This window comes from Theropithecus gelada, chromosome 9 (assembly GCF_003255815.1).
Source record: "Theropithecus gelada isolate Dixy chromosome 9, Tgel_1.0, whole genome shotgun sequence".
NCBI classification, from domain to species: domain Eukaryota; kingdom Metazoa; phylum Chordata; class Mammalia; order Primates; family Cercopithecidae; genus Theropithecus; species Theropithecus gelada.
Genome location: NC_037677.1, coordinates 83,796,600 through 83,821,808, shown reverse-complemented (window position 1 = coordinate 83,821,808; position 25,209 = coordinate 83,796,600).

The window sequence follows — 25,209 nt, the reverse complement described above, 5'->3', positions numbered from 1 at the left end:
CCTCTGTCTGGACACATCGCATTGTTTTTGTTGTTTCTTTAGATGGAGGATGTGGTGTCTGAGTATTGATTCCCACACCTGGCTTTACAATGATGTTTATATTCCGAAGAGCAACACCTATTCAGAGAATAAAGGGATTAGCTACTTATTCTAGAGAAATGATCCTAGGTTTGCCAAATATTTGTGGGAATTATAATAGATTCTTAGATGTAATCCCACTTATTTTGTTCTTAGCTCCTTGGGAGTCTTTTGCCTTGCTGCATAGTCAGGGATTGAATATTAATAGCTCCTTCATTGCCCTTAACCTGACCCCATGTTACCTCTGAGAAAACAAGGTCAACCTTATTTCCTGTAATGTCAGCAACAAAAGCAACAACATTATTATTCATTATGTGATAGGCACCACTCTGAGTTCTTTTGTTGGTTATCCTATTTCATATTCTCCAGAACTCTGTGATCATTATTCTGTAGGTGAGGAAATTGAGGTATAACCTGTGGTCTCAGGATATGGCTGAGTGGCACAGGTCTGCTCTTAGCATCACAGACACTGTACTGCCGACTGGTGTGACCAGGGTCCAGTCCAGGGTCTCTACCACTGGCTGCACGTTAGAATCACCCTGAGGGATTTTCAAAGCACTGAATGTGCAGTTCCATAACTCCCTGCCCCTTACATTCTTGTTTACTTGGTCTGGGGTCTCAGAGGAGGTTGCTGTGCATTCAGTACTGAGAATATTTTTGAACTAGAGCAACAGCTCTTAAAATTTGGTTCCTGGGATGGCAATATCAGGTAACTTGTTAGAAGAAGAAATTCTCAGGTCCCACCCAGACCTACTGAATTGAAACTCTGGGGGTAGGGTGTAGTGATCAGTGTTTTAACAGGTCTTGCAAGTGATTCTTTTTTTAAAAAATATTGTAGTAAAAACGAACAACATAAAATTTGCCATCTTAACTGTTTTTAAGTGTATGATTCACTAGCGTTAAGCACGTTCATATTGTTGTGCAACAGATCTCCAGAACTTTTTCACCTTGCAAATCTGAAACTCCATACCCATTAAAACCCGTTAAACAACTCCCCTTTCTGCCTCCTGTAACCCCTGGTAGGAACCATTCTGCTTTTTGTTTTCATGAACTTGACTACTTCACATACTTCGTCTAGGTGGAACTCTAAGTGATTCTTAGGCATGTTCAAGTGTGAGAGCCACTGAACTCCAAAACTCAATTTGGCTCATCTCTCTGCAGTTGCCCACTCACATCATTAATATCAACCATATTGTAAATCCCGCACTCCTGTGCATGCCCTGCTCTTTCTAGTCCTGTGTCTGCCACCTTGTTGTTCTGTCACTTCGATCAAGTTACTTAATTTCCCTGAGGTGATTCCCTTGTCTCTATAAGTGAGGGTTGGGGGATGGGGGGCGGGTGGCAGGGACCCTAACTTGCAGAGCTGTGGTAAATGTTAAATCATTAGATACTTGTGAAAGTAATTTGTAAGTTGTCAGGTGGTGTAATAAAGAAATGTTAGGTATAGATTGTAAACGTCGACTCTTTTTAAATTGTAGGTTTTGTTTTTATTGCAGTCATACACTTTTGTTGTTTTAAAGGATTCCATAGTTCCACAAGGCCTCTTGCGAAAGACTTAAGTTCCTGTTATGCTTGTTTCTCTTCCTCCTCCCCCATTTCTTATCTGGTGTTTACAGTGTGTAAACAGGATTCACAGATGTGCTGGGTAATGTAGTATAGTTCGATTACTTTAAATTTTCTCTACACACACAAATTGTGTTTTCCTTGGATTTAGTAATTGTGTCTTTTAAAGTTTTTCTATGCACTCCCCACTACTTTAACCACAAACAGCCTTCTATGTGAATTTCCTCTTAATATTTTAAGCCATATCAGCTATCTTATCAATTACATCTTGGAGAAATCTTACCTGGAGTCTCACGCTTTGCTCTAGTCCAGACCACTTGCTCTCTAGGCCTGCTGTGCACCACATCTTGGGATCCTCTCTTTAATACTTTCCTGGGAATTTCTTGTATCTTACCTATGTATTGGATTCCCAATTTCCCTCATCCCATATTCTCTTCTTTCTTGGTTTACTGCTGTATTTGGACGGAGCACATTTTCTGGAAGTGTCCTAGAAAATTTCATATGGGAGGTAAGACTTTTGAGTTGTTATATATCTGAGACTGTCACATTCACGTTTAATTTATAGCGTGGCTGGGGATAGGTTTTTAATCACTGAGCTTCAGAATGGTGAAGACATTGCTCATTATCTTTTAGTATCTAGTATTGATTTTGAGAAGGCTAAGACTGTCTCCCAGTCCTTTGTAGGTGACTTCATTTTTCTTCCTTTTTTTCTCTCAGGTTTTTAGTTCTTCTCTTTATTTTCAGTGTTCTGAAATTTCATAATATTCCTTGGTGGGGTCTATTTTCATTTCTTGGAAACTTGAATTGTTCATTTTTAGAAATTTTCTTGAAATGTATCATTGTCGAATTCCCCCCTCTGTTTTCTCTGTTCTTTCTTTCTGTAATTCTATTAGATGTTGACTTACTGTCTTAGGACAGCCTTACCTTTTCTTCCGCTTTTCACATCTGCTTTTCAGCTGTATTCTTAGGATATTTCCTACGTTTACCTTGTAATCCTTCTATTCAATTTTTCATGTTTGTTATAATTTTTTTTTTTTTTTTTGAGACGGAGTCTGGCTGTGTCGCCCAGGCTGGAGTGCAGTGGCTGGATCTCAGCTCACTGCAAGCTCCGCCTCCCGGGTTCACGCCATTCTCCTGTCTCAGCCTCCCGAGTAGCGGGACTACAGGCGCCCGCCACCTCACCCGGCTAGTTTTTTTTTTTTTTGTATTTTTTTAGTAGAGACGGGGTTTCCCCATGTTAGCCAGGATGGTCTCGATCTCCTGATTTTATGATCCGCCCGTCTCGGCCTCCCAAAGTGTTGGGATTACAGGCTTGAGCCACCGCGCCCGGCCTGTTACAATGTTTTAAAAAATTTTTTGACAGTTTTTAAATTCTCTGCTTTTATTGTACAGAATCCTACTATTTCATGAAAGTATTTTCTTTAGTTCTCTGAGGAGGTTAATGATTATTTTTTAAGCTTTTTTGCGTATTTTTTATTTCCTTCAAGTTGCTTTTTTCCTCTGTTTCTGTCCTTCATGTTAGATATTTTCTTTATGATCTTTGAATGTCCATTCATGATTAAGAATGTGGCTTTACAAACTGGAAGATTTGGCTTCTTTGGGCCTAAGTTAGTTGTTATCATCTATCAGATTTCCAGCTTTAAAAAGCTTAACATTTTAATCTTTGCTCCTATTGTCTTTGTCCTTGTAGATTTATGCATTTAAAAAGAAATGATTTTGTGGTATTGGGGTTTTAGGAGGGAGACGAGCTGAATATGTGTGTTCATCCACTGTCTTTAACTGGAAGTCACTATAGAAGTCATAAAAAAAATCCAGGTCAGAATGTGTAGCGCTGGCATTTGCTCAGACACATACCTGCGGTGGTGAGCATTAGCTTGGTGTTCTTTTATTTTTTAAAACATGGTATATATTTAGATGGTCTCAGCAGAGATCTTGACTTTCTTGTTAACTGTGCAGCAGCTGCTTCTTTTTCTCAGCTAAGAGCTTTTATTTCAGGTGTTAAAATACCAATAAATTTATAAATGATAATTGGGCCTTGTGATAAAAAATAAGAATTATAGAAAAAAAAAATCCTTATTGATGTTCCTGAAAGGAATTTTCCAAGGGTAAGCATATAATCCTTAGATTAAAATGCAGCTGACACATTAAGTCTTCTTACATGAAAAGCTGAATTAATAAGTTTTAATGCCATTTGTCCTTGACCACCCACAAAGGGCATTCCTGCAGGCTAAAGAGACTGAACATAAATACAGCAAAGGGAGCGGGGCTGTATTTTGATCCCTTATAAATGCTTCAATGAAGCATTCAGGCTCAGACCATCAGAGAATAGGTAAAAAGCTACTGTTAGCCTTTCTGATAGCAGGTCTCTGCAAAAATTAATCAGTTTTAGGAGAGCAGAGTGGTTCTTTTACTATAGGCTAACTGACCTTGGATTATTTCATGATCTGCTTCTTGAGGTGATAAGCTCAGTTGCTTCTTGCCTTTTCTGAATGTTGGATATATCCTCTGTCAAATACCAATCCTTCCTTCTAGCTTACTGGAGCACAGCCCCTCAGATGAGTGCCTTAGTCATTGTGTAGTAACCAAGATGGTCATTTCTGGCCTTGGCACTGATTAGATAACAGAAGTCCCCTTCACAAGCTTCGCAGCTCTGTGCTGTAGCAGCCCTTTAATAGCTGTAACTTCACCACTGGGAAAGGAAAGGAAAGCTTCTCTGCTTTCATGCTGATTGCTATGGAAGCGTGCCCAAGATACTTCCCCTTGGATGTGCAGGGCTGTGTGCAAAACAGAGAAATTGCTTTCCACTTAAAAGCATCGGCCTGTTATTACTCTATGAACCTTTGAGGAAATCAGATTCAGAGGTTTCCTAAATATAGAAAGTTCCTTTCTCTCGTTATTAAAGCCGCAAACAATCTAGGGGTAATTTTTTGTATTATTTTGAGGTTGCACTAAAATTAAGAGGAAGGACAGCACTGCAGAAATGCCTGGTTGTTTGTTGGGTTTCTTAAAAGGACTAAATATAAATAAATTATGAATTCTTGCACATTAGGAAAGGGACCCTTTTTTTGTTTGTTTAATTAGCTACTCCTCCCTTTCTCTGTACTTGTTTTATGTCTTCTGCATGCTCTCAAAATCTGTCTTCTTGTTCCTAATGTATATGGTATTGAAATGAACTGTAGGAGCTCTGTCCATTACTTAGAAGACATAGACAAGGGTTTTTATTGCTAAGAGGGAGCCATGCAGAAGATGACAAATTAACTGATTATCACCCAGCTTGGGTTTTCCTGAGCTGTGTCATCCCCGTTGATCATCATGGTTGCTGCCTCTACCACAAGTGCACTTTTAAAGCTCCAGCCCAAGCAAGTTACCCCTAGCTTAATGGAAGCCGCCTGAGTCTTCCGAAAGACTCCTCTGAATTCTAAGGACCAAGCAAAGAAACTAAACCTTTTTTTTATGATAAAGAAAACTATCACTATTCTTTGTAGAAGCTACTAGTTTCTGATCTTGCCTAGAACTAGTTCACTCCCAGGGCTTTAAGTACCAGCTCTATGCAGTATTTATAGATAACAGGATAAAAGAGCCAAGGAAGAACCAAATACTTACAGTTTCCAAGTAGATTTAGATTATTTGCCCATAGGACAACCATTGTTTAACATTCTTTTCTTTTGCCACCGTGGTGTTGGCACTTTGTATGTGGCAATTATAATTTGGATTCTTTAACACACTTCTGTTGGCAGAAGCTTATGTATATACATTGTGGTGCAGTGGGTGACATCAAAAGTGCTTTCAGGCAATGAAGGGTTGCTCTTATGACATAGATGATTTTCTGATTCAAAACATTTGTGAGCTATTATGAGACAGACAACAGTCTTGTCATTAGTCATTTGACATTGTCATGAATAGGCCCCTCATCTAGTTGAGAATTCACGTACCCAGCTTTTCTATGGGAAAAATTGTTCTTCAGACAGAGCGTGAATGAAATATTCTATCTATTATGGGACTCCCCCTGCTTTTGGAGGGGGATGAGAAGAAAGGGTGGCATTTATGGAATTTGGCTATTCTGCCAAAAGGGGCATGCTCCTCCAGTGGCAGCTGTGGTGGCTGCTGGGAGGAAAGTCGGGACAAGGGTGACTCTGAGATGAGTGTACCTGATGAGGGGCTTCAGAGGTTGCTGGCTTTTCACAAGAGACCTCAGTATATGATCCCTATGTGGAGGTCACAGTTATGACATTATCTAAGAGATTTACTGTTGGATCTCTAATGAGGATGAACTGGCCATTGTGTTTAAAGAAGTTGGGTCTCACCTGCAGGGTGAGCTTCCTCAGCACATTCATTACCTCTCTTCTCAGTGGGTACCTCATGGATCAGAAGCTGGGGCCGAGTGAAAGTGTTAGGTGGTTGGTGTGGTTCCCATCTCCTGCTTGTCTTTTGCTGGCACAGTGTCTGCAGGTCCCACTCTCTCTAACATGGGAAGTGATGCCGGAGGGAAAGGAAGAGGCAAGGCAGATACCACTGAGGTTGGTGCTGTAGTGGACATAGCTCAGGCAGGATGCCAATGGGGCTAGGGTTCTGGGAGTAAAACAGCTCTGGGACGATCAGAATCATGTGTTAACATGAACAGTTATACTTCTTTGCTTTTTTTCTCTTTTGATTTTCTGTGGAACTTAAAAAGCCTTTCAGAAGGCATTGGAAAGGTTTTTGTTTATGCTTGGGCCATAGCTTTCTTGCTTTTGTTTTTTTCCCTAGCCTTAGTGAGGTATAATTTGTATACAAAAACCTTCACATAATTAATTTATACAATTTGATGAGTTTGGACATATGTATACACTTTTATTACCACCACCACAGTTGAGATAATAAACATATCCATCACCTCCAAAAGTTTCCTGTGTCCTGTGTGTGTGGGGGGAGGAGGGTGATGGAGGTAAGAACACTTAATGTGAGATACCCCCTCTTTTTAAAATTTATTTATTTTTTGAGACAGCATCTCACTGTCACCCAGGTTGGAATGCGGTGGCATGATCATGGCTCACTGCAGTCTGAAACTCCTGGGGTCGAGAGGTCCTCCTGCCTCAGCTTCCCAGGTAACTACAGGTGTACACCACCACACCTGGCTAATTTTTTTATTTTATAGAGATGGGGTCTTGCTAGGTTGCCTAGGCTGGTCTCGAACTCCTTGCCTCATGTGATCCACCCACCATGGCCTTCTAAAGCATTGGGATTATAGGCGTGAGCCACTGTGCCTGGCCCAGATATACCTTCTTAAATTTTTAAGTACACAATGTCTTATCATTAACTATAGACACTATGTTGTACACTATGTTGTACTATGTATGGAACTTACTCATTTCATTTCGTATGTAACTTCATATCTAGAGAACAACAGCTGCCCCTATCCACCCCCGTTCCCTGGTAATCATGTAATATTTGCCCTTCTGTGACTGACTTATTTCACTTAACATACGTCTTTCACATCTATCCATATTGTTTCACATGGTTGAATTTTCTTCTTTTTTAAGGCTGAGTAATACTTTGTTACATATATATATATACCACATTTTCTTTTTAAAATGTTTATTCTTTTAATTGACATAGAATAATTATATGTACTTATGGGATACGTAGTGAGATTTCAATACATATAATGTGTTGTGATCAGATCAGGGTAATTAGCATATTCATCATTTGAAACATTTGTCATTTCTTTGTGTTGGGAACATTTAACATCTTCCTACAGTACCACATTTTTCTTTATCCATTCATCTGTTGATAGACATTTGTGTTGTTTCCATATCCTGGCTGTTGTGAATAATGTTGTGATAAACATGAACATGCAGGTATCTCCTTGAGATCCTGATTTCACTTCTTTTGGATATATACCCACAGGGATCACTGGGTCATATGGCAGTTAGTTTTTAACTTTTTGAGAAATCTCTATCTTGCTTTCTACAGCAGTTGCAATTTACATTCCCACCAGTAGTGTGCAAGGGTTCCAACTTCTCCCTGACCTCACTAGCACTTGTTATCTTTTGTCTTTTAAATAATAGCCATTTTCACAGGTGTGAGGTGATATCTCATTGTGGTTTTGATTTGCATTTCCCTGATGATTAGTGATGTTGAGCATTTCTTCATAAACCTCTTGGCTATTTGGATGTCTTCTTTGGAGATATATCTGTTCAATGCTCATTTTAAAATTGGGTTATTTGTTTTTATTGCTTTTGAGTTTTTGGAGTTCTTTATATGTAATAGATATTAATCTTTTTTCAGCTATAAGGTTTGCAAATATTTCCCCCATTCCATAGGTTGCCTTTTCACTTTGTTGATTCTTTTCTTTGCTGTATAAAACCATATCTATTTTTGCTTTTCTTACCTGTGCTTTTGGTGTTATATCCAAGGAATCACTGCCAAATCTAATATTGAGAAACTTCCCCACTATGTTTTCTTATAAAAATTGTATAGTTTCAGATCTTATGTTCAAATCCTTAATCCATTTTGAATAAATTTTTGTGTATGATATAAGACATGGTTCAATTCCATTCTTTTGGATATGGATATCCAGCTTTCCCAGCACCCTTTATTGAAGAAACTATCCTTGCCCCGTTGTGTGTTCTTGGCACCTTTCTTGAAGATCAATTGGCTATATGTACATGGGTTTATTTCTGGGTTGTCTATTCCGTTCTATTGATCTGTATGTTTATCTTTATGCCAGTACCACAATGTTTTGATTACTGTAACTTTGTAATATATTTTGAGATCACGAAGTGTGATATTTCCAGCTTTGTTCTTTGTTTTTCTTGCTTAAAATTCTTTTGACTATTTGGGGCCTTTTGTGGTTCCATACACATTTTAGGATTGTTTTTTTCTATTCCTGTAAAAAATTATCTTTGGGAATTTGATCAGGATTATATTGAACCTGTAAATTGCTTTGGGTAGTATAGACATTTTAGAAATATTAATTCTTCCTATCCATGAATACACGAAATCTTTACATTTATAAGCAAAGTTTTATAGTTTTGTGTACAAGTCCGTTACCTCCTAGGTTAGGTTTATCTCTAAGCATTTTATTCTATTTGGTGCTACTGTAAATGAGTTGTTCTCTTAGTTTCCTTTTTGGATTGTTTTATAGGTGTACAGAAATACAATGCTTTTTTTTTTTGAATTCATTTATTCTAACAGTTTTTTGGTGAGATCTTTAGGGTTTTTTATGTATAAGATTATGTTATCTGCAAACAGATAGTTGTACATTGGATACCTTTTATATCTTTTTCTTGCCTCATTGGTCTGGCTGAGACATCTAGTACCATATTAAATAGAAGTAGTGAGTGTGGGGCATTCTTATGTGTTCCAGATCTTAGAGGAAAAGCTTTCAGTTTTTCTCCATTGAGTATGATGTTAGCTATGGGCTTTTCATATGTGACCCTTATTTTGTTGGGGTAAGTTATACTTAATTTGACAGTTTTTATGGTGAAATTTAAAACATCCTGTTGAATTCCGTTAGATGCTTTTTCTGTAGCTATTGAGATGATCGTGTGATTTGGGCCAGAACTTTCAGGGTACATAGAATGTTTACCCTGGTGCAACAGTGATAATAGGGACAGAAAGTTCTGAGAGGAAAGCTAGTCTAGGGGTGCTAGGTCTTCTGGAGGGTTCTCTCTTGGTGTCAAAAACCCTGATTTATGTTCTGTTTTAAATAATGGAGATGAGACACGTTCTATAATTTATTTCATTACTATATAAATACAAAAAGGATCATTTTCTAACTAATAGCCTTTCACAATTTATGTGTATTTGGTTTTTAAAAATCAAGCAACATAGGCATCTTTGCAGTACAGTGTTTTCTATTTATTTTGGCAAGGTCATAGAGTCATAGTTTTAGAAATGAAAACTGTTCTTCAAATACATTCTTATGCAAAAAACTCAGTGTACAAAACAGATGATTGTGGAACTGCTGGGGTGGTGGGGTCCCTCCCATTACCCCTCTCCTCTCTTTCTCCTTTCTTCCCCTAAGCCGTCTCCCACCTCCTCTCCCGTAACAACTGAAGGGACTTTGACAACACTGCAGAGCACATTTAAAACAGTGAATTCTGTCATTTCACAGGCAAGGAATTGTGAATTTTTTAGGTGTTGCAAATGGATGAGAGTGTTAGAGAACAAGCAGCAGGTGGAGATTTACCTCTTTACCACACTTCCCCTCACAAAAGGAGGGCTGCATAGACTCAGATTCCTCAATTATCTGGAAAACCTATGGTGGTTGGGTTACCTTGTATACTACAGTATTCTAGTATCCTTGGTTACAAAGCTAACTCCAGGTAGTTGCAGAAGTTGCTTCATTTTGCCTAGAAGAAGGGACACAACCCTGCAGGAGGTGGCCTTTGTCCTGGGTCCTGGACTTACAGAATACAGTATGGTCAGGGGTCAGAGAATACCTGATGCAATTATCTTCCTAGTTAAAGAGATAGGTGGCTGACCTTGTGGTCAGAACTATTACAAGACACATGGTGGTAGATTCTCTCTGATTTTCCTTTGTTGGTCTTCAGTTGTCATTAGAACCTTCTTTGGTGATGTGTAAGAGCCCAAGTTCTGAAACAGAAGGGACGGATCTGGGTGCAGTTGCTGTGACTGTGACCATCTCAAAGTTACTTAACCTTCTAAACTCCTATTTTTCTTACCTGCAAACTGAGGATGCCATTTGCTTTGGAGTGATTTTAAGGATTAAATGAGATTATTTGTATGTGTGCATGTGCTTGTGTGTGTATTTATATATTCACAAGATTTCTATATATAAATATTGGTTTTACACCCATATAAATATACAGATTTTTATATCTGTTATATATATGTGTATATATATGCCTATTAGATATGTCTGGTGCTTAAGTACATGCCTGACACATAGTATGTGTTAAATATACAGCAGATGTTACTATCATATTATTATGTATTACTGTATTATTCTGTAAGTATACTCAAGTATTGTGATGTGCTGGATACTATGTGATGCCACTCTCCATGTGCCAGCCTCCCAGATACAGCAGCACTCACTGCAGGAAATGGAAAAGGTGCCAGGCTTTGCTTAAATTGTATCCCGATTCCAATTTGCTTTCCTTAGTTCATATCCTTCTGAGTCTTCAGCCTTTGCCTTTTCTTAATGACCACTGCGTTCCCTTAAAGTCTTAACTATTGAAATTGATATTGGTCTGTTCATGACATTTCTAGGGGAGGGAATGTGAGCTGCTTGGGCAATAGCAAAGTAGCCTCCTGTAGATGTGTTTTCTTAATCTTTTTACTTATTTAAATTTACTTTTCCTTCATGGTCACTAAAGGAAAAAGTATTTGTTTATAAAAAATTTATTAGGCAGCTATTGGTTATTCTATTTCTTGCTAGTAATTTGATTAGAACTTTGGTCAGCAAGGGATAACAAGTGTTTGCAGTTGGACTTGGTAAAATTCTTGCCAGAGGCGAAGACTGTCTTGGCAGTTAGCTTATCCAGAGGATCATGGATAGAATCAGTTTCTTTTACCATTTAATACATTTTAATTTATTTTATTTTAAAACTTATTATTTTGTTTTTTAAAGATGGGGTCTCTCTGTTGCCCAATGACCAGGCTGGAGTGCAGTGGCGTGATCATAGCTCTCTGTAGCCTTGACTGCCTGAGCTCAAGTGATCCCCCCACCTCAGCCTCCCGAGTAGCTGGGATTACAGGCACATGTCACCATGCCTGGCTAATGTTTTTAAAAAAGTTTTTGTAGAGACAGGATCTAGTATGTTGCCTGGGCTGGTCTCAAAGTCCTGGGCTCAAGTGATTCTCCTGCCTTGGGCTCCAAAAGTGCTGCGATTGTTAAGTGTGAACCACTTTGCCTGGCTCTACTCTTTTTTTAAACAGCGGAGAATCGAAAGACCCTCAATACTATGTTATTAGGACCTTCATAGGGCACCATGAGTACAGAGCAGTAGCTCATAGACCTTGATTGGGTCTGCCTCTCATTTCACTCATTGGGTCTTTATTCTTATTTTTAAAAAGAATTTCATGTGTAATGCAGTGGCACTAGCTATACTCATAAAGTCCAGATTATTTTTTTTCAAGATTATTTTTTAAAATGTCATAATAGTAGAAGTCTACAAGGAATGCCCATTTCCTCTGAATCATTAACATTGTAAGGATTGACCTGAGGATTTTGATAATGGATTTACTGGAAGAGGGTTTCTGTTAAGCACAGTGATGTTTCCATAATTGAGCCCTCATCTTTTACTACCTTTGGTATTGAGAGACCAAGACGTTGAGATGCTTGTCGTGTGACTTTTTCTGCAAGTAAGGAAGGCTGGTTCAATCAGTAAAGACTATGAGGCTAATACCTTCTATTTTTCCAGCACTTTGCTCTGGGAATAAGAAGGTGGGAAACCTAGGAGAGCTTTCTATTAGTTTTCATGGCATCTTTTCCTTGGAGGGTCCACATTTAGCAGTGCTTTGTTAATGTACAATAGTTTTAAGAAATGTAACCATAAATTCCTAGAAGGTCAGCAGGCGGCCTTGAAAAAGAGCAAGGGCGAAGATTAACCACGTTTACTGTCACCGTGGCCTGCTAGATGCCAGATGCGGCCTTGGGGTCTTGTTACAGGCTTACACTAGCCTCCTAAGGCAGGGATCACCCCAGCTTCTTTGGAGGGGACGTGAAGACTTTGGGAGGGGAAGCTACCATCCAGCTTTCACAGGAGTAGCTGAATCAGCACTGAGCTCAGGTCTGTTTGTCTCCAAAGTCTGTGATTTTAATGACCACATGCTATTGCTTCCCTGGTAGAAAAGCCTTTTTTTTTCTTTAAAATTTTTTAAAAATTATTTATTTGGGAGAAATTGAGCTACTAAGTTTTTTCTTCTTTCTAGAGATGACATATCTGTTTTCTGATAAGAAATCTACCGCACAGTACACTAAACCAAAGCAGACAAATGACCAGTAAAGCTGTTTGCTACTTCCTACTTGTGCTGAGCTAGGCCAGTGGAGCACCATCTCCATGGGAGAGATTTTTGACAGGAAGAAACTTCAGAGTCCCTACCTAACCCAGAGAACCTAGCAAACTGGTTTATACAGGAAGAATAGAAAGCACCTTCTACCAACTCTAAAACCAGTCTTCTTTCTGCTATGTCAGGTTCCTCCATTCCCTGTTATCCTTTCTTTTCATCCCTTCCAAAAAAGTGAACGTCTAAATCACTTTTTTTTTTTTTTAAATACTTTAAGTTCTGGGATACATGTGCAGAATGTGCAGGTTTGTTACATAGGCATATACGTGCCATGGTGGTTTGCTGCACCTATCAACCCATCATCTACGTTAGGTATTTCTCCTAATGCAATCCCTCCCCTAGCCCCCGACCCCCGACAGGCCCCAGTGTGTGAGGTTCCCCTCCCTGTGACCATGTGTTCTCATTTGTTCAATTCCCACTTATGAGTGAGAACATGTGATGTTTGGTTTTCTGTTCCTGTGTTAGTTTGCTGAGAATGATGGTTTCCAGCTTCATCCATGTCCCTGCAAAGGACAGGAACTCACCTTTTTTTATGGCTGCATAGTATTCTATGGTCTATATGTGCCACATTTTCTTTATCTGGCCTGTCATTGATGGGCATTTGGGTTGATTCCAAGTCTTTGCTATTGTGAACAGTGCTGCACACTCTTTACTATGTCTGTAAGTGCCCCTCGCAGCACTTACATTCCTTGCTTCTTTTCAACAAAGAAATGACACCTTGGTGTACTCTGGGTTGTTTTCCCTCATTAATGTAGGGGAAAAATGTTTACAGGGTTGTAAACATAAGTTTGTGTGTACTATCTTTTAAAAAAAACAAATTTTACTTTTTTTTGAGATGGAGTCTCACTGTGTTTCCCAGGCTCTTCTGGAACCCTGGGCTCAAGTGATCCTCCTGCCTCACCTCCCGAGTAGCTGGGACTACAGGCACAAGCCACAGCACCACCTTCAGTCTTTGAGTACAGTAAGGCAGTTTAGGAAGATGAACCTAAAACTGACAAATTGGGTGGGAATGATGGGAATTCTGATGGGATGGGCTTAGACATAGTGAAGGAAGGGAATTCAGACAACTAGGGGGTAGACAGCAAGGGATGCTAACGGGTCCCTTTGTGTCAAAAATAATGTTGTTTTGTTCTTTCATGTGTTCATTTCTTCATTCCGTTCTTCCTTCATCCAAGCATTCATACATTTGCCAAGCTTTCTTCGGTGGCTATTTTCAAGCTCTGTTTGATGCTATGTAAGAATAAAAAGTGAGAAAATTTGTCTTCCTTCTTTTACTGGGAGGAGGAAAAAGTTTGGAAGAAATAAAAATATATATATGCACCTGTTTAAAAATATTGCTCTTATGGTACTAGATGCTTTTTTTAATGAGATTTGGATGTTTGGTATGTTTTAGGTATGTGATGGTCGAAGCAAAAGTGTTTAGAAAGTTGTGAAATTCTTATCCCACCTGCTTTTTTTTCCTAGCAAACTAGACAAATGTCCCCAAACCCCTACCCCAAGCCCCTAAAGGTGGCAGGTGAATAAAAGGGAGAGGCAAAACAATATTTTGTCATTTTCTAAAAACTTTTAAATTAAAAAAATACAGTGATGAAATAAGAAATATGGTGGTTTAGAAATTTAATATTTCTGGAAAGTCTGAAATCCAAGGATTGTTTGTTCAATCAAACAATCAGGAGGGTATATCTTTCCCCCCCTTTTCCCCCTGGGGAAAAAGAAACTTGAAGCACTTGAAATAAGTGTGTGCATGTGAGTGTCTATGTTGATTTTGTTAAGCTCACTTTATGATGTATCTAAAACAAGAATCCCAAACTCTAAGGCCTCTCAAACCCAGGCAGGTAACATAAATTGGCGAAGTGGGTCAGATGTTAGATAACAGTGGAGGCTGGGCGCTCAGAAACACTGGAGAGCCGCCTGTCCCGTATAATAGGAGCAGCTGCTGCTTGGAGCCTGTTCCTCGTTGCCAGGTGGCAGCCCAAGTGGGGGTGGGGAGATGACCTTCCAATTTTCATGGAAATCCAGATTTTAAAGTCACTGATTAAAAATCTTAAAAAGGACCAACACCACGTGTGTTAACCAAACCTGTCAGTGGGTTGCATTTGGCTCATGGGTCACCAGGAACTTCTTGGTTTTGTACCAGTAGAATGTACAGTCAGCCCTTCATATCTGTGGGCTCCACATCTGAGGATTCAACCAGCTGTGGATTGAAAATATTCAGGAGAAAAATCCCCAATAAGGATAACAATACCACAATTAAAAATATAGTGTAGGCCAGGTACGGTGGCTCACGCCTGTAATCCCAGCACTTTGGGAGGCCGAGGCGGGTGAATCACAAGGTCAGGAGTTTGAGACCAGCCTGACCAGCCTGGCCAACATGGTGAAACCCCGTCTCTACTAAAAATACAAAAATCAGCTGGACGAAGTGGTGGGCGCCTGTAATCCCAGCTACTTGGGAGGCTGAGGCAGGAGAATTGCTTGAACCCTGGAGGCGGAGGTTGCAGTGAGCCAAGATCGTGCCACTGCACTCCAGCCCAGGCGACAGAGTGAGACTCTGCTCAAAAAGAAAGAAACAAACAAACAAAGAAAACCACAAAGAAACAGTATAAGAACTATTGACATAGCATTTACGTTGTGTTAGGACTGATAAGTAATCTAGAGAGGACTGAAAATATTCAAGAGGATGCACATAGGTTATACGCAAATGCCTCACCATTTACATCAGAGACTTAAGCTCTGTAGATTTTGTGTCTGCCATGGGTCCTGGAACCAATCCTTTGTGGATACTGGGGGACCACTGTACTGTATATAACTCAGAATGCTCACAGAATGGTTGCTGTTTTCTATTTAAAATAAAAATTTTCCAGCATTAATTACAGCATTTCCAGTTGAATTTGAGTTGAAATGTCTCCATTTGTGATGAGTTTAGCTATAAATGCATACAATAGTGCTTTGCATAAAGTAGGCCTTTAATAAAGATTTGTTAAACTGAACTGAATGTGAGGGGGTTTAATAACCCATAGCCTTTTCAGTATACAAGAATCAGAAAGAAATTTAAAAACAGAAGAAGCTGTCAACAGAGTAAAGTAAAAATCAATATGTTTTCTGGTTTTAGTGTCCTCTGCTGTGTCAGGCAAATAGAGAAAGCATCTGTTTTCGCAAACAAAGGAGGTTTGTCAGCAAACATACCTCATACTTTAACAAACACAAAGGTTAAAGGTAAAAAAAAAGAGCCGGGCGCGGTGGCTCAAGCCTGTAATCCCAGCACTTTGGGAGGCCGAGACGGGCGGATCACGAGGTCAGGAGATCGAGACCATCCTGGCCGACATGGTGAAACCCCGTCTCTACTAAAAAATACAGAAAACTAGCCGGGCGAGGTGGCGGGCGCCTGTAGTCCCAGCTACTCGGGAGGCTGAGGCAGGAGAATGGCGTGAACCCGGGAGGCGGAGCTTGCAGTGAGCTGAGATCCGGCCACTGCACTCCAGCCTGGGCGGCAGAGCGAGACTCCGTCTCAAAAAAAAAAAAAAAAAAAAAAAAAAAAAAAAAAAAGAGTGCGGCAGACTCATTGAGTTCTACTTTTGTAGTACGAATCTTTGCTCAGTTTTGTTTTCTAAGTTACCACTTCTCTGGCTTGACTTCTTTTGATGTTTTATTTTTTTCATCCTCCTGCAATTATGAAAGCCAAAGGTTGTCAAAACTTTCCCACCCCATCCATGTGTTCTTGGTTGCAAATGAGAACTGTAGCAGGAAAAGCAGTTATTGAAAGAATATCCAGCAGTTATCAAAGGACTACTAGGTTGCCAGAACCACAGCAAAAACCATACCATAGGAATAGTGAGCTACCATTGTGCTGGTGTCACCTCGTGAGGACACCCCGATGGCACTGTCCAGACACTGGAAGTGTGGTTATCTCCATATTCTCCCCTGTCTCTGTCTCCTTGTGTTGCTTGCTTCAGATTCCAGGTCCTGGGTGGGAGCATCTGATTGTCATGGGCACACACTGGGTGCCAGGGATGGAGGAAGTGATGGCCTTCTCAGCATCCCTGATGAGGTTGCCCCCCAGCCCCCACTAGTATTCACCCCCAACATAGGCAACTCAGATCCTGGACACTATTATGTTGACTTCCCAGAGGAAGAAGATGGCGGCATCTGAAGCCAACTTGAGGCAAAGGAGTCAGATGCTCTGTCATTCCTAGGAATTGGCAGTTTGTGGCAGAAACGAAGGGTTCAGAGCGCATATGTTGCTTACCCAGGACACTTTTGGTAGGGTTGAGATTTTTAACTCATTGTGCCTGACTCCCAGACCCATGCCCTTAACCACTTCTTTCCAGACATATCTTTCGTGTAACATAAATGGTGGTGTTGACAAATGCTTTCCCTATCTCCACCCCAAAGGGTGCTGCTTACTTTCTATTCTAAGCAGATGCAATAGAAGTCAGTACTGCCCTGATGTAGATTACCTTGTCATCTTTTCTCACAGCAGCATGAAGTTCTTCGGCGGCAGTGTAGAATGACACATATGATTCTGTATAAAAATATATATATTTTATTTTATTTTATTTTATTTTATTTATTTATTTATTTTTTTGAGACGGAGTCTCGCTCTATCGCCCAGGCTGGAGTGCAGTGGCCAGATCTCAGCTCACTGCAAGCTCCGCCTCCCGGGTTTACGCCGTTCTCCTGCCTCAGCCTCCCGAGTAGCTGGGACTACAGGCGCCCGCCACCTCGCCCGGCTAGTTTTTTTTTTTGTATTTTTTTAGTAGAGACAGGGTTTCACCGTGTTAGCCAGGATGGTCTCGATCTCCTGACCTTGTGATCCGCCCGTCTCGGCCTCCCAAAGTGCTGGGATTACAGGCTTGAGCCACCGCGCCCGGCCTATATTTTATTTTTTTAGTGCATCCTCTGAAGACTTGTTGTGTGTCTGCTAGGTACCAGACACTGTGTACTAAGCCCAGGGATACTGAGTTAAGTAAGACAATTTGTGTCCCTTCAAAACTCACTCTAGAGAGAAAAAAGGGTAGGCAATGATATGTAAATATCTTGCTTATTTAATAAACAACTGACAAAGGAAAATGTTTGGAGGATTAAAAAAAAGTTTGAAGTCCATTGAGGAAAAGAAGAAAGTGACTTCTTCTAACTCTTCCCCCAGCCCTCAAATGACTTACAATATGGCGCTGGAGAAAGTGGGTACCAGGAAAGGGGCAAAATCTGCAGTCAGCTGAGGATGGTGGAGAGACAGGAAGACCAGAGAGACACTAGGGCAAGTTCGTGCAGTGTGAATGTAGCCCCTGTAAATAATCTGATTATCTGCCTTTGTCTCATTTTCTGCTGCCCTATGACATTTTTACAATGAGTAGAACATTATTTTATTGTAATCCATTAACTGTGGGTAATTCTCATTTTTTGAATGTTCTTTCTTGCTCATAAAGTGCCACATTAACTACACTACATTTGAGTTTCATACCTTTGAGAGTTCTATAAACAAATGACTTTGCTATGGGGTGTATGCCCACCTGTGGGAACATTGCTGAGTTCTGATCATTTCATGTGCTTGTGGTCTGACTGGCCCCATGGTCATTAGAGATGTGTGATCCCAAGAGGAAAAACTAGAGTATTGGTTTAGCAGTAATGTCATACTACAGGTGCCTTTAAACAATGTTGTGCAGTTTAATTAAAGAATATAAAACATAAATTTATGATCACAAAGTGAAGACAAGTTACCAACACCCGGGTCAGGAAACAGACATTTGCTAGCCCTCTAGAAGCGCCCTCTGCCCATTCCCAGTCATGACCCCCTTCCTTTCCCTCAAAGGTAAGCACAATCCTGACCTTTAGTCACTTCCTTGCAGCATGTGTTTTCTATCTCACACTGTGCCAAAACCTTTCTACCTGTGGATGCAGGAAAGCCAGCTGATACCTGGTCTCTCGGGTTGTCGTGGTTAAAGTCTGTGCTGATGTGGCTGCCACAGGAATGTGTTCAGGTGCAAGGGTGTTGTGTTCTGCATTTTAACATCAGGTTAGAGGAGAGGCTGAGGAGGAGAGTTTGGCCTGAGGCCTGGTTTCTCACAGGCTCTAGGCGGAGCCTGCTTGCAGGATCTGGTTTAAGGACTGGCCTGGGAGCCCTGGTAGCCATCATCCAGGCTGCTCCTGGCACTTGGAGGTAGGTTGTCAGTATCTTCGTTCCAAAGCACACGCAGGTGCAATCAGAAACCCTGGGCCTGTGGTTTCCTGTAATTTAAGCCCCAGTCACTATGGGACTGATTGCATAGGATGGGTTCCATAAAAAGAGTTTCTTATGTAAGAGGATTTAACATGGTTTTTAGTATCATTGTGTTTTATAGAAGTTCATTTTAACAATAGTATAATACATTCCTGTAATTGAATTAGCAATACATCAGCATTGTGTTATTTCAGTAGCTACAAGACTGTTTGCCCTGTGTGTACAGACTGCCCGCCCTTTAGGCATGGTCTTGGAGTATGGTAGGTCCTCCTTCCCACCTGGCTAGAGAATGATGGGTTTGAAAACAGTGCTGGGGCCGACCACGAGGCCCCGGAGGCCCATCTTGTACTGCCAGAGGCACTAGATGCTGCAGAGGGCCTAACAGGAAGCCAGCATCTGGTGAGCTACTTACTAGTTTGTGAATGAAATTACTGCTTTCATGCTTTGTAGGCTCATGTTTGATTCTGGGAATGAGTGCATGAAACTGTCGGGAACTTTGCTGCAGAGGTTTTCTTTTTACAGGAAGAGCTAGACAGAGCTCACCTAGTAAGAACCAAAACAGTGACCAGATCAAGCAGAGAAGTCTGTTTTGCACAGAGTGCACCCGGAATCACAGGTAGATGCACAAGAAAAAGGGACATGGAGCAAACCCTCTAGTTCCTAAAGAGTGTGGAGACAATATTTAGGCTGTGATTTAAAAGAGATGTAACTTTCCTCTTACAGCATCTGCAGTAGTGTTTTTCAAACATGGTCTACCAACCACCTGTGTCAATCAGAGAGGTGGTGGGGAGAGGGTGATGTAAGTAGTGGGGTGTGTGTACAAGTGTGAATGTGCACCTGTGTGTGTGTGTGTGTATGCACACTCAGAGAGTATTTGTCAGAAACGTAAATTCCTGAGCTCTGTACCAGACACACCAAAGCATAATCTATGGGTGTAGAGGCCAGGAATCTGCATTTGAATCACGTAACTATTTTTGTGCATAGCTGAATCCTGGAATCTCTGATCTAGAGTGGTAATTTCATTCATTCATTTTGGTGAAGGTTGAGTTGGACTCTGGAGAAACTGGGACTTTTAAAGAAGAAAGAAAAGAAAGTGTAGGCCTGAGACATATTTGCTGATTTGAGAAGAAGAAACACACATGAACTAGGGTGGATTTTTTCATATTCTTTTGGAAGAGTCTCAAATTTCAACTCACCTGTTTTGTAAAATATTCTCAGCCCAGATGAAGATATGCTCTCTGGTGGCTTGGAGGTGGCTTGGAGATGTCATTGCAAGCCCTCCTTCCTTCCTTCCTTGCCTTGTCTGGGAGTGGGGTAGTGGGTGTACTTTTGGGGTCCTCTGTGGGGAGAGGTCCACTTGAAATATTAGTGAGTAGAGATCAGCTGGTGAGCCTTGAAGCTGGCTGCGGTTAATTTCCAGTCTCAGTTATTCCAAAAGCAAAATATTTCTCTGACTTGCTTCCTTCCACCTTTCAGTTCAGTTAACTTAGTTCTCCTACATCAATTGAGAATTGGATAAACAAGAAGCATTGCAAGCACTACATGGATTTCTAGTTCATTTTAGGTTGACCTTTCATTAAAGTGAATGTCTGCAATCAGTGTCTTTGGTAGCTGCTTTAAATCTTCCAGTGTTTATAAAGATTAAGGATTTGTTACTTGTGAAGGTCATTGAGCAACTTCAAGAAATTGGCATCAATGTGACCAACTAAGCACAGCTCATTCTTAGAATTTCAGAATCATAGAAGGTTTGAGCTGGAAGGAATCCCAGAAATTCTCTAACCCAGCAGTGCTCATGGTTAAAAGATTGAGCTCTGGACCCAGATCGACTGTGTTACATTCATGCTCTGCCAGTTGATACTAGCTGTATTACTCAGTGCCTCAGTTTCCTCAGTTGTCAAAGGAGAGTGGTGATACCTACTTCATTGTACTGTTTTGGTATTGTAATGAGTTGATGTATGCAAAATGCTGGGACTGGTGCCCAAAACACAGTTAAACACTCACGTGCCATTTAGCAGGTGAGAAAAGACCCAGAGAAATGTTGATTTTTCCTGAGGTCATATGACAACTCCAAGGTTTAGAAACTAGACCTTTCAGCTCATAGTCTGATTATGTTTCTGTCAATTGTACCAGTTAACTAGTTCTTAAACTCTGGGTTCCAAAGTTTATATCTACCAATATAAGCACTAATATTTATGAGGCTCTGCTTAGTCTCAGTGCTCAGAGATGATTCTCAAATAACGAGGTGTGAATATAACAAAAGGGATTAAGACACACAGCAGGACTTTTCTGTCCCTTGCCGAGTAATGCAGCCTTTAAAAACTGACTGTTAGGAAACCTGTATAAAGGCATTAGATGCAATGTTCTTTCCTCACTTTGCTCAGTGTCTGGCATTAACATCTGGCAATTGTAGGGCTAGAGTCAGCAAGAAAAAGCAAAACTATATATATACTATTATGTTTATGTATATATTATGTAATGAAGGAAAAATAAATTTTTCCTGCATATTTTTCCTACATATTTCCTACAGATTTTTCCTAATATATGCAATATATACTATATTACATATATTATATATATCATATAATATATATTACATATATAAATATGTAATATATGTTATATATGTATCATATATGTAATATGTATTGTATATTATATGTATTATAAGTTTTATGTATATATTATACACATAAGTACATGTATTATGTAATATATGTATTATAATATATGTATATATTATATGTCTAATACTATATATCACATACATTAGATATATATTACATACATATGTTATATTATGTAAGATATGTATGCAATATATAATATATACACACATATATTCTAATATATGTAATATATGAATATATAATATACATATATTTTATATATAATACATATTACATATGTATTATTATGTAACATAATGTAATATATAATCTATATTACCTGAGGTAATATATGTGTATATGTTACATTATAGTTGTTTTTATCTATATAATCTGTGTGTATACATGTGTATGCAACAAATTGAAGGAAAAATAGTGAAATTCCTACTACAAAACCACACTCTCTGAGCTATTTATACTTGCTTTATTTCCTTTCTTCTATTTTAACAAACTTTCTTTTCCTGTGTATAAGGAAGAGGTGCTAGATGTTTCCTCCTGTTTACATAGTTGAATTGGAATTACTTACAATTTTACCTAGAAGGGAATGGATTTGGTTTTTAAAAACTCCTGAGTGGTGGGACATCAACGATATATATGTATTTGTCCCATGTGCCTGTTAGCCACCCACTTCGAGCAATGGGTGTTTACCCAGAGTTTGCCATGTGAGATTCTTCTTTATTCCTCCCTCTGGCGAAGATATTTCCTGTGCCCCTAAGGGCAGGGTTGCCCTGTTGAGAAAACCCTCTAAAACCTCCCTGATGATAGGGTAACAGTTTGTACTTAGATCTGCGTGACCCTGGAGAAGTTACTTCTTTAAAGTTTAATTTCCTTATCAATAATGGGTTTAATTGTAGTGTATGTTTGATAGATCTTCTGTATTCAGAGAATTGGTCAAGAGAGCTATATTTAATTATTTCTCTTCTTCATTTCCAAAGCAGCCTGAGTATCTATTGTATGTGGTTGCTTTTGTGGACAGGATTACAGATGTGGAAAACATGTAGAAGATAAGTGACCAAAAATGACTTGGAATGACAGTGTAGGGGACGCCTCTGGCAGCTAGGTCGGGGGGGCTGTGCGGTTGTATGGTTGGTGGTTTGGATACTGATGTTGCTTAAAGAAACAAAAGTAGTTGAAGTAAAAGATTATGGCAAGTAACATAACATTTGGGGGGGCTTGTGTAACTCTTGTGGTTTTAGTAACAAGCCTTTCATATGTGCTGTGCACCCCGTGACATGTTTACCAGTTTCACTTAGCATCACAGTCTGTTTTAGGTCAGCATTCCCTTTGCCAGGTGTTATCTGGATGGATTTCTCTGGGCCAGTCTGCAGCAGCTTTCGGACTTATATAAAGTTGAACAACACAGGCGTTAGAGGCACCTCCACCCTGCACAGTCAAACATCTGCGTATAACTTTTGACTCCCCCCAAACATAACTACTTATAGCCTAGTTTTGACTGGAAACCTTATGGAAAACATAAACAGTTGATTAAGACGTATTTTGTATGTTACCCATATTACATATTGTATTCTTACAGTAAGTAAGCTAGAGAAAGGAAAATGTTACTAAGAAAATCATAAAAGAAAATATATTTACTGTTCATTAGGTGGAAGTGGATCATCATAAAGTTCTCCATCCTCATCATCTTCATGTTGAGTAGGCTGAGGAGGAGGAGAAGGAAGGTTTGCTGTCTCAGGGGCGGCAGAGGCAGAAGAAAATCTGTATAAGTGGACCATATAGTTCCAACTCGTGTTGTGCAAGGGTCAGCTGTACTCGCTGGAAAACAGTGGACATTTGTTTCCAGGCCTTGGAATTTCATGTCATTGAATACTGACAGAATCCAGCCCCACCATTAATCAGGAAAAGATGCCACATCCCATTTTGCATGGTAGTGTTTGGCTCATTCCAAGCAACTTACCTGGGATATTTCAGGCATGAAATTTAAGCAATAAATTTACATTTCAGGCATGAAATTTAAGCAGCCAGGAGTAACCTGTTCCCTTTCTATGGCAGAGATGGGGAAGCTTCCAGTCTGGGAATTAGATTCAGCGCATGGGAGTGAAAGGTCATATGATGCCTTCAAATGAAATGCCCTTATAATTTAAAAAATCTGCAAATGAATAGTAATAAGAACAATAATCAGATTAATGAGAGTTTGTTGAACCATTAACACATAATTGCCCATCATACTCAGACGTCCCGGGATCCAGTTGAAGAAGCACAGAGGCAGGAAGGTGTGTTGGTTACTAGCATGCAGCTGGGGCCAGAATCTGGTTTTGCTTCTGGCTTTGCCACTTAGTTGCAGTGTGACAATTAGCTTAACTTCCCTGGGACTCAGTTTCTTAATTTCAAGGTGAGAGAAGGTAATTATAATAACCGTCTCTTCAGGCAGCTATGAGGATTATATAAATAAGTTAATTGGCTGAAGTAGAGTTTGGTACTTACGGTGTCTATGTAAGTTACCTTTATAAACTCAAACCTATTGAGTTTTTCCATCTCTTCCTATCTTTATTTCCCTGTCAGTCCATCTACAGTTGGGAAATAATTCCCCATGTGTTTCTCTTGTTTGTATAGTAGCCTTGGAAGATAGAAGTAGTGGGTAGAGTCTCCTATGCAGCAAAGGACAGGCATGCTGATTGCCAAGATTAAGGTTTCCTAAGCTCATATACACCCATTTCCACTTTCAACAGTACAAATTTTTTTTGGCTGCCATTTTTTTTTTTTTTTTTGCTGTTAGAATTTGTTTATTTTTGCTAGTTCAGATTTTATATCAGGTTCTAACTTCTACATTTACCAATTTTTTTTTGCATTTCTTCTGCTAAAGCACATTTTCCTTTTAAAAGTCTTTTCGTTAAACATTTTTGTAATTGAGGTATTTTTGTTTGCCAAAACGAAACAGTTATTCTTTTCCACCTCAGATAAACAACTAATATTGCTTAAATATTTGGTGAGCAATACTAGATCCTTATTCCGATATGTAAGCAATTTATTACTAATTTCTTTTAAAAGCATACTGCTCAATAATTCTTTTTCCAAATGACTAATAATGATGCTTCATACTTCTGTGATTAAAACATACCTAGCCAAAAGCTCATCGATTTACTTTATCTTTTTAAAATACTTCCAACATTCTTCTTGCTCTTTATTCATTATTGTGAATATCTAAAAAAATTTTTTTAATAAATAAGTGATACTAAGTTCAATAGTATTTACACATACTGTTTACAAAGAACTGTACCCTAGTGAATATTCAAGCACTGGAAAATGCCTATGAACATTATCTGATAGTGTTAACATTTGGATCTTCTAGGAAGATTAACAGCACTGCATATAATCAGTGTTTGTATAAAGCCTACTATGTGAAGCTTATTAATATTAATTTTATTTGCAATGTTGACTCACCCTTGGCGGCAGACAGGACCTTGAACTCACACTTAGAATGTGGGAACAGCTACAAGGAAGACTGAGTGATTGGACTGGGGCTCTTCTCTTCTGCACGCTCCTGTCCCAGTTCTCGGAAATGTTGGCCTTAACCTTTACCTCTGCAGGTCAGCATTTCCTGTGCTTGCTTTGAACTTGTCAGTGGACTCTATGTTGATTGCTAAGGAAGCAGGAAAATTCTAATACTGTTTTTGCTGTTTCTCACCTGATTTTCCTAGGGATTCTGCAAAACCT